Source organism: Neomonachus schauinslandi, chromosome X (assembly GCF_002201575.2).
Source record: "Neomonachus schauinslandi chromosome X, ASM220157v2, whole genome shotgun sequence".
Lineage (NCBI taxonomy): Eukaryota > Metazoa > Chordata > Mammalia > Carnivora > Phocidae > Neomonachus > Neomonachus schauinslandi.
Window position 1 is genome coordinate 79,075,948 of NC_058419.1, and position 10,919 is coordinate 79,086,866.

Here is a 10,919-nt window from a genome sequence, read left to right on the forward strand (position 1 = left end):
TATTCTTTGGGTAAATACTTAGAAGTGCAATTGCGGGATCATAGGGTAGTTCTATTTTTAACTTTTGAGGACCTCCATACTGTTTTCCAGAGTGGCTGCACCAGTCAGTTTGCATTCCCACAAACAGTGCAAGAGTGTTCCCCTTTCTTCATATCCTGGCCAACACCTGTTGTTTCTTGTGTTGCTGAATTTAGCAATTGTGACAGGTTGTAAGGTGATATATAAGGAACTTATAAACCTCAACACCCCAAAAATGAATAATCCAATTAAAAAATGGGCAAAAGATATGATAGACATTTTTCCAAAGAAGACATCCAGATGGCCAACAGACACATGAAAAAAATGCACATCATTGATCATCAGGGAACGCAAATCCTCTGCCCATTTTAAATCAGATTTTTTTGGTATTGAGTTGTATAAGTTCTTTTTATAGTTTAGATAATAACCCTTTATTGGACGTATCATTTGCAAGTATATTCTCCCATTCAATTGGTTGTCTTTTTTTGTTGTTGATGATGATTTCCTTTGCTGCACAAAGCTTTTTATTTTAATGCAGTCCTAAGAGTTTAATTTTGTTTTTTTCCCCTCCTTAGGAAATATGTCTACTAAAATGTTGTTATGGCTAATGTCAGAGAAATTACTGCCTGTGTTATCTTCTAGGATTTTTATGGTTTCAGGTTTCATGGTTAAGTCTTTAATCCATTTTGAGTTAATTTTTGTGTATGATGTTAGAAAGTAGTCCAGTTTCATTCTTTTACATGTAGCTGTCCAGTTTTCCCAGCACCATTTTTGAGGATTGTCTTTTCCCCATTGTATAATCTTGCCTACCTTGTCATAGGTTAATGGACCATATAATCAGGAGCTTATTTCTGGTATCTCTATTCAGTCCCATTAATCTATGTATCTATTTTTCTGCTAGTACCATATTGTTTTGATTACTACAACATTGTAGTGTATCTTGAAAAATGTTATTGTGATACCTCCACTATTTTTGTTTCTCAGGAATGTTTTGGATATACAGGGTCTTCTGCAGTTCCATACAAATTTTACTATTATTTATTTTAATCTGGTAATACATGTTGTTGGTATTTTGATAGGGATTTCACTGAATATGTATATTGCTTTGGGTAATATGGAAATTTTAACAATACTAACTCTTCTAATTGATGAGCATGGAATAGCTTTCCATTTGTTTGTATCATCTTCAATTTCTTCCATCAGTGTGTTATAGTTTAGAGATTATAGGTCATTCACTTCCTTAGTTATGTTTATTCCTAGGTGTATTATTTTTGGTGCAATTGTAAATGGCATTTTTTTTCCTTTAATTGCTCTTTCAGAGACTCTGTTGTCAGTGTGTAGGAACACTACCAGTTTCTGGGTATTAATTTTGTGTCCTGCCATTTTACTGACCTCATTTATTACATCTAGCAGGTTTTTAGTGGAGTCTTTAGGATTTTCTATGTCGAGTATCATGTCATCTGCAAATAGCAACAGTTTAATAACTTCTTTACCAATATGGATGCTGCTTATTTCTTTTTCTTGTCTGATTGCTGTAGCTAGAACTTCCATTGCTATGTTGAATAAAAGCAGCAAGAGTAAACATCCTTGTCTTTTTCCTGACCTTAAAAGGAAAGATCACCATTGAGTATGATGTTAGCTGTAAGTTTTTCAAATATGGCCTTTATTATGTTGATGTGTTTTCCCTCTAACCCCACTTTGTGGAGGTTTTTTATCATGAATGGATGCTGAGTCTTGTCAAAGTTTTTTTTTGCATCTGCTGAGATGATCATATAATTTTTATCCTTCATTTTATTGATATGTTGTATGATGTTGATTGATTTTCAAGTATTGAACCATCCTAATATCCTGGGATTAAATCCCACCTGCTTATGATAAATAATCTTGCTAATGCATTCTTGTATGTGGTATACATTTTGTTGAGGATTTTTGGGTCTATATTCATCAGGGAGACTGGCCTGTAGTTTTCTTTTTTTGATGTCTTTGTCTGGTTTTGGTCCTTCCTTTTCTATTTTTTGGAATAGTTTGAGAATAGGTATTAACTCTTTGAGTGTCTGGTAGAACTTACCTGTGAATCCATCTGGTCCTGGAATTATATTTCTTGGTAGTTTTTTGATTATCAATTCAATTTTTTCCTTGTAATTGGTATACTCAGATTTTCCATTTCTCTCAGGCTTAGTTTTGTAAGATTTTATGCTTCTGGGACTTCATTCATTTCTTCTAGGTTCTCCAATTTTTTGGCATATATTTTTTGGTAGTATTCTCTTATCATTCTATTTCTGTGGTGTCAGTTGTTACTTCCCTCTGTCATTTTTAAATTTTATTTATTTAGGTCCTTTCTCTATTTTCCATGATGAATCTGACTAAGGAATTGTCAATTTTGTATATCTTTTCAAAGAGCAAGCTTGTGGTTTCATTTATTTTTTTCTAATTTTTTAGTCTCTATGTAATTTATTTCTGTTCTGTTCTAATTTCCTTTCTGCTTCTCACCTTGGGCTTTGGTTGCTTTTGTTTTTCTAGTTCCCTTAGGTGTAAAGTAGATTGTTGATTCAAGCTTTTTCTTGTTTCTTGAGGTAGGCCTGTATCTCTATATAGTTTTCTCTTAAAACTGTTTGACCATGTCCCAAAGATTTTTGAACATTGTGTTTTCATTTTAATTTGTCTCCATTTATGCTTTTAAAAAAATTTTTATTATGTTACATTAATCACCATACATTACACCATTAGTTTTTGATGTAGTGTTCCATGATTCATTGTTTGCATGTAACACCCAGAGCTGAATTCAATACGTGCCCTGTTTAATACCCATCACCAGTCTAACCCATCCCCCAAATCCCTCCCCTCTAGAACCCTCAGTTTCTCAGAGTCCATAGTCTCTCATGGTTCATTTCCTCCACCGATTTCCCCCCCTCCATTTTTCCATTCCTACTATCATCTTCTTTTTTAAACATATAATGTATTATTTGTTTCAGAGGTAAAGGTCTGTGATTCAACAGTCTTACACAATTCACAGTGCTCACCATAGCACTTACCCTCTCCAATGTCCATCACCCAGGCACCCCATCCCTCCCACTCCCCACCATTCCAGCAACCCTCAGATTGATTCTTGAGGTTAAGAATTCCTCATATCAGTGAGATCATATGATACATGTCTATCTCTGATTGACTTATTTCAATCAGCATAATAGTCTCCAGTTCTATCCATGTCATTGCAAATGGCAAGATTTCATTCCTTTTGATAGCTGCATAATATTCCATTGTATAAATATATCACATCTTCTTTATCCATTCATCTGTCAATGGACAATTTGGTTCTTTCCGTAGTCTGACTATTGTGGACATTGCTGTTATAAACACCAGAGTGCATGTGTCCATCAGATCACTACTTTGGATCTTAGGGGTAAATACCCAGTAGTGCAATTGCTGGGTCATAGGGTAGCTCTATTTTCAACTTTTTGAGGAACCTCCATACAATTTTCCAGAGTGGCTGCACCAGCTTGCATTCCCACCAACCGCGCAGGAGAGTTCCCTTTTGTCCGCATCCCTGCCGACATCTGTCGTTTCCTGACTCGTTAATTTTAGCCATTCTGACTGGTATGAGGTGGTATCTCATTGAGGTTTTGATTTGGATTTCCCTGATGCTGAGCGATGTTGAGCACTTTTTCTTGGGTCTGTTAGCCATTTGGATGTCTTCTTTGGAAAATGTCTCTTGATGTCTTCTGCTCATTTCTTGATTGGCTTATTTCTTCTTTGGGTGTTGAGTTTGATAAGTTCTTTATAGATTTTGGATACTAGCCCTTTATCTGATATGTCATTTGCAAATATCTTCTCCCATTCTGTCAGTTGTCTTTTGGTTTTATTGACTGTTTCTTTTGCTGTGCAAAAGCTTTTTATCTTGATGAAGTCCCAATAGTTCATTTTGGCCCTTGCTTCCCTTGCCTTTGGCAATGTTTCTAGGAAGAAGTTGCGGTGGCTGAGGTCAAAGAGGTGGCTGCCTGTGTTCTACTTTAGGATGTTGATGGAGTCCTGTCTCACATTTAGGTCTTTCACCATTCTGAGTCTATTTTTTTGTGTGGTGTAAGGAAATTGTCCAGTTTCATTCTTCTGCATGTGGCTGTCCATTTTTCCCAACACTATTTGTTGAAGAGACTGCCTTTTGTCCATTGGACATTCTTTCCTGCTTTGTCAAAGATGAGTTGACCATAGAGTTGAGGGTCCATTTCTGGGCTCTCTATTCTGTTCCATTGATCTATGTGTCTGTTTTTGTGCCAGTACCATACTGTCTTGATGATTACAGCTTTGTAATAGAGCTGGAAGTCCAGATGTGATGCCACCAGCTTTGCTTTTCTTTTTCAACATTCCTCTGGCTATTCAGGGTCTTTTCTGGTTCCATACAAATTTTAGGATTACTTGTTCCATTTCTTTGAAAAAAGTGGATGGTATTTTGATGGGGATTGCATTGAATGTGTAGAATGCTCTAGGTAGCATTGACATCTTCACAATATTTGTTCTTCCAATCCATGAGCATGGAACATTTTTCCATTTTTCTGTGTCTTCCTCAATTTCTTTCATGAGTGTTTTATAGTTTTCTGAGTACAGATTCTTTGCCTCTTTGGTTAGATTTATTCCTAGGTATCTTGTGGTTTTGGGTGTAATGGTAAATGGGATTGACTCCTTAATTTCTCTTTCTTCTGTCTTGTTGTTGGTGTATCGGAATGTCACTGATTTCTGTGCATTGATTTCATATCCTGCCATTTTACTGATTTCCTGTATGAGTTCTAGTAGTTTTGTTTTGGAGTCTTTTGGGTTTTCCACATAAAGTATCATATCCTCTGAAAAGAGAGAGTTTGATTTCTTCTTTGCTGATTCAGATGCCTTTTATCTTTTTGTTGTCTGATTGCTGTGGCTAGGGCTTCAAACACTACGTTGAATACCAATAGTGATATTGGACATCCCTGCCATGTTCCTGACCTTATGGGGAAAGCTCTCAGTTTTTCCCCATTGAAAATGATATTCGTGAGCCAGAAGGAATGATGGCAAAGGAGTAGGGGACCTATTTCAACTGGTCCCTGGAATTGAGCTGGATATCTACCAGACTGCTCTGACCACCAATGAAACCAGCCTGAGATGTGAGAAGATCTGGATCTCTACAAACAGAATATTGCAGGCGGTTGGTTTTGAGGTATGAAGCAGGGAGACGTGATTCTGTGGGCAGATATCAGAGGATAAATGGCAGTGGGAGGCAGCCCAGCCATGGGGATCCTACACCACGAGTGAGCGACAGCCTCATGCGCTGGGGATGGGACACAGACTCGCAGACCAGTAGTGGTGGGTAAAGGAGTTTAGGGCAGCCCCAGGGGCAAAACACAGAGTGGCGGGGTCACACATGTGAACTAGGGGCGGCTGGTGGTTTTAGAAGCACAAAGGGCAGAGACGTGCCCCAACCTGGAAGCAGAACTGGGAGCACTTCAGAGGGACGCACAATCCAGGATGCTGCAGTTTATAGCAGCACGTACAGAAAAGGAGACAGTGTGGCCTGGAGAGCTCACTGAAGAACAGAGTGCGGTCTCTCTGCTCTGAGGCAGAGGGTTGGAAACGGTCTCTTCTGCTCTGAATTCCGGAAGAGATGCAGAAAGCCACCAGGGAAGCTGTCAGAGAAGAAAAGCCCCCAAAGACTGATTCCTGCTGAGCGCATCCCCCACCACAGGGGGGCAGGGCAACTCTGCCCAAACAGGGTTGCCTGAATAACAGTGTGGCAGGCCCCTACCCCAGAAGACAGGCTGGGAAAACAAGAGGCAAGCAACCCTAAGGTCCCGAGAAAACAGGTGCATCTTGCTTGGGTTCTGGTCAATAATTTGGACTCTATACATTCCCTCAACCACCCATCAACAGAATGACTAGGAGGAGGAACCCCCATATAGAAAAGACTGAGAGATTATGACTGATGCTGTAGATTTAAAAATGGATGCAGATAAAACCAAGATGTCGGAGATAGAATTCAGGCTAGCAATTGTGATGACAATAGCTAGAATGGAGAAATCAATTAATGGCAACATAGAGTCTGTAAGGCAGAAATAAAAGGTGAATTGTCAGAAATTAAAAATGCTATCAATGGGATCCAATCCAATCTAGGTAATCTAACAGCAGAGTAAGTGAAGCAGAAGAACGAATAAGCAACCTGGAAGACAATATAATAGATAGAAAGGGAAAAGAGGAGGCCAGGGAAAAACAACTCAGAATCCATGAAAATAGAATCAGAGAAATAAGTGACACCATGAAGCGTTCCAATGTCAGATTAATTGGAGTCCCGGAGGGAGTGGAGAGAGAGAGAGGACTAGAAGATGTATTTGAGCAAATCGTAGCTGAGAACTTCCCTAATCTGGGGAATGAAACAAACATTCGCATTCTAGAGGCAGAGAGGACCCCTCCCAAGATCAAGGAAAGCAGGCCAACACCTTGGCATGTAATAATAAAACTTGCAAATCTTAGAACCAAGGAAAGCATCTTAAGGGCACATGGGGGAAGAGATTCCTTACGTACAGAGGGGGGAACATCAGAATAACGTCAGACCTATCCACAGAGACATGGCAAGCCAGAAAGGCCTGGCAAGACATATTCAGGGTACTAAATGAGAAGAACATGCATCCAAGAATATTTTATCCGGCAAGGCTGTCATTTAGAATGAATGGAGAGATGCAGAGCTTCCACAACTGGCAGAAACTGAAAGAAAATGTGACCACTAAGCCGGCCCTGCAAGAAATATTAAGGGGAGTTCTATAAAAGGAGAAAGACCCCAAGAGTGATATACAACAGAAATTTACAGGGACAATCTATAAAAACAACGTCTTCACAGGCAACATGATGACAATTAATTCATATCTTTCAATAATCACTCTCAACGTGAATGGCCTAAATGCTCCCTTAAAACGGCAAAGGATTTAAGATTGGATATAAAGACAGGACCCATCCATATGCTGCCTACAAGAGACTCATTTTGAAACTAAAGATATATCCAGACTGAAAGTGAAGGGATGGAGAGCCATCTTCCATGCCAGCGGACCTCAAAAGAAAGCTGGGGTAGAAATTCTTATATCAGACAAATTAGATTTTAAACTAAAGTCTGTAATTAGAGACACAGAAGGACCCTATATTGTTCTTAAAGGGTCTATCCAACAAGAAGATCTAGCAGTTGTAAATATCTATGCGCCCAACACGGGGGCATCCATCTACATAAGCCAACTGTTCACCAAAATAAAAAGTCATATTGATAACAATACGTTAATTGTAGGAGACCTCAATACTCCACTCTCAGCAATGGACAGATCATCTAAGCAGAAAATCAACAAGGAAACAAGAGCTTTGCATGACACACTGGACCAGATGGACCTCATAGATATATACAGAACATTCCACCTTAAAACAACAGATTACTCATTCTCTCGAGCACACATGGAACTTTCTCCAGAATAGACCACATACTGGGTCACAAATCAGGTCTCAACCAATACCAAAACACTGAGATTATTCCCTGCATATTCTCAGACCACAGTCCTTTAAAATTGGAACTCAATCACAAGAAAAAATTTGGCTGAAATTCAAACACTTGGAAGCTAAAGACCACTCTGCTCAAGAATGTTTGGGTCAATCAAGAAATCATAGAAGAACTTAAAACAATTCATGGAAACCAATAAGAACAAAACACATCAGTCCAAAACCTATGGGATACTGCAAAGGCAGTCCTAAGGGGAAAATACATAGCCACCAAGCCTCATTCAAAAAAATAGAAAAATTCTGAATTCACCAACTAACTCTACACCTTAAAGAACTAGAGAAAAAGCAAACAATGATGCCTAAGCCATGCATTAGAAGAGAAATAATTAAAATTAGAGCAGAGATCAATGAATTAGAAACCAGAAACACAGTACATCAGATCAAAGAAATTAGAAGTTGGTTCTTTGAAAGAATTAATAAGTTTGATAAACCACGGGCCAGGCTTATCCAAAAGAAAAGAGAAAGGACCCAAATTAATAAAATGATGAATGAAAGGGGAGAGATCATGACTAACACCAAGGAAATAGAAACAATTATTAGAAATTATTATCAACAACAATATGCCAATAAACTGAGCAATCTAGATGAAATAGAGGCCTACCTGGAAACCAGTAAGTTTGAAGACTGAAACAGGAAGAAACATACAACATCAATAGGCCAATAACCAGTAACGAGATTGAAGCAGTGATCCAAAACCTCCCCAAAAACAAGAGTCCAGGGCCTGATGGATTCCCTTGGAATTCTACCAAACATTCAAAGAAGAATTAATACCTATTCTACTGAAGCTGTTTCAAAAAATAGAAACAGAAGGAAAACTTCCAAATTCATTCTATGAGGCCAGCATTACCTTAATCCCCAAACCAGGCAACAACCCCATCAAAAAGGAAAATTTGAGACTGATATCCCTGATGAATATGGATTCCAGAATCCTCAACAAAATCCTAGCTAATAGAATCCAGCAATACATTAAAAGGATCATCAACAACCACCAAGTGGGATTTATCCTTGGGATGCAAGCGTGGTTCAACATTTGCAAAGGAATCAATGTGATAGTACACATTAATAAAAGGAGGGAGAAGAACCATATGGTCCTCTCAATTGATGCAGAAAAAGCATTTGACAAAATACAACATCCTTTCCTGATTAAAACTCTTCAGAGTGTAGGGATAGAGGGAACATTCCTCAAGTTCATAAAATCCATTTATGAAAATCCCACAGTGAATATCATCCTCAATGGGGAAAAGCTGACAGCCCTTCCGTTAAGATCAGGAACACATCAAGGTTGTCCACTCTCGCCATGATTGTTCAACATAGTAGTAGAATTCCTAGCAACAGCAATCAGACAACAAAAAGAAATAAAAGGTATTCAAATTGACAAAGAAGAAGTCAAACTCTCTCTTTTCACAGACGACATGATACTTTATGTGGAAAACCCAAAAGACTCCACCCCCAAATGACTAGAACTCATCCAGCAATTCAGTAATGTGGCAGGATACAAAATCAATGCACAGAAATCAGTTGCTCTCTTATACACTAACAACGCAACTGTAGAAAGAGAAATTAGAGAAACGATTCCATTTACAATAGCACCAGAAACAATAAGATACCTCGTAATAAACCTAACCAAAGAGGTAAAAGGTCTCTACTCTCGGAACTACAGAACACTCATGAAAGAAATTGAAGAAGAAACAAGAAGATGGAAAAATGTTCCATGCTCATGGATCAGAAGAATAAATATTGTTAAAACGTCTATGCGACACAGAGCAATCTATACCTTCAATGCCATCCTGATCAAAATTCCTATGACATTTTTCAAAGTGCTGGAACAAACAATTTTAAAATTTGTATCGTATCACAAAAGACCCCAAATCACTAAGAAAATGCTGAAAAAGAAATACAAAGGTGGGGGCATCACGTTGCCCGATTTCAAGCTATATTACAAAGCTGTGATCACCAAGCCAGCATGGTACTGGCACAAAAACAGATATACAGACCAATGGAACAGAATAGAGAATCCAGATATGGACCCTCATCTCTATGGTCAAATAATCTTTGACAAAGGAGGAAAAATCATGCAATGGAAAAAAGACAGTCTCTTCAATAAATGGTGCTGGGAAAATTGGATAGCCACATGCAGAAGAATGAAACTCGACCATTCTCTAACACCATACACAAAGATAAACTCAAAATGGATGAAAAACCTCAATGTGAGACAGGAATCCATCCAAATCCTAGAAGAGAACATAGGCAGTAACCTCTTTGACATTGGCCACAGCACCTTCTTTCAAGATACATCTCCAAAACCTAGTGAAACAGAAGCAAAAATGAACTTTTGGGACTTCATCAAGATAAAAAGCTTCTGCACAGCAAAGGAAACAGTCAGCAAAACAAAGAAGTACCCCACAGAATGGGAGAAGATATTTGCAAATGACACTACAGATGAAGGGCTGGTATCCAAGATCTATAAAGAACTTCTCAAACTCAACACCCAAAAAACAAATAATAAAGTCAAAAAGTGGGCAGAAGATATTAAAAAGCTCTTCTCTGAAGAAGACGTACAAATGGCTAACAGACATATGAAAAAATGTTCATCATCATTAGCCATCAGGGAAATTCATATCAAAACCACATTGAGATACCACCTTACACTAGTTAGGATGGCAAAAATGGACATGGAAAGAAACATCAAATATTGGAGAGCTTGTGGAGAAAGGGGAACCCTCTTATACTCTTAGTGGGAATGCAAGTTGGTACAGCTACTTTAGAAACCAGTGTAGAGGTTCCTCAAAATATTAAAAATAGAACTACCCTATGACCCAGCAATTGCATTCCTGGGTATTTACCCCAAAGACACAGATGTAGTGAAAAGAAGGGCCATATGCACCCCAATGTTCATAGCAGCTATGTCTGCAATAGCCAAACCTTGGAAAGAGCCGAGATGCTCTTCAACAGATGAATGGATATAGAAGATGTGGTCCCTATATACAATGGAATATTGCTCAGCCATCAGCAAGGATGAATACCCAAATTTACATCAACATGGATGGGACTGGAGGAGATTATGCTACGTGAAATAAGTCATGCAGAGAAAGTCAATTATCATATGGTTTCACTTATTTGTGGAATATAGGAATAGTATGGATGACATTAGGAGAACGAAGGGAAAAATTAATGGGGGGGGGGCAATTGGAAGGAGAGATAAGCCATGAGAGACTATGGACTCTGAGAAACAAACAGAGTTTTAGAGGGGCTGGGAGAGTGGGGATTGGTTAGCCCGGTGATGGGTATTAAGGAGGGCGTGTACTGCATGGAGCACTGGGTGTTATATGAAAACAATGAATCGTGGATCA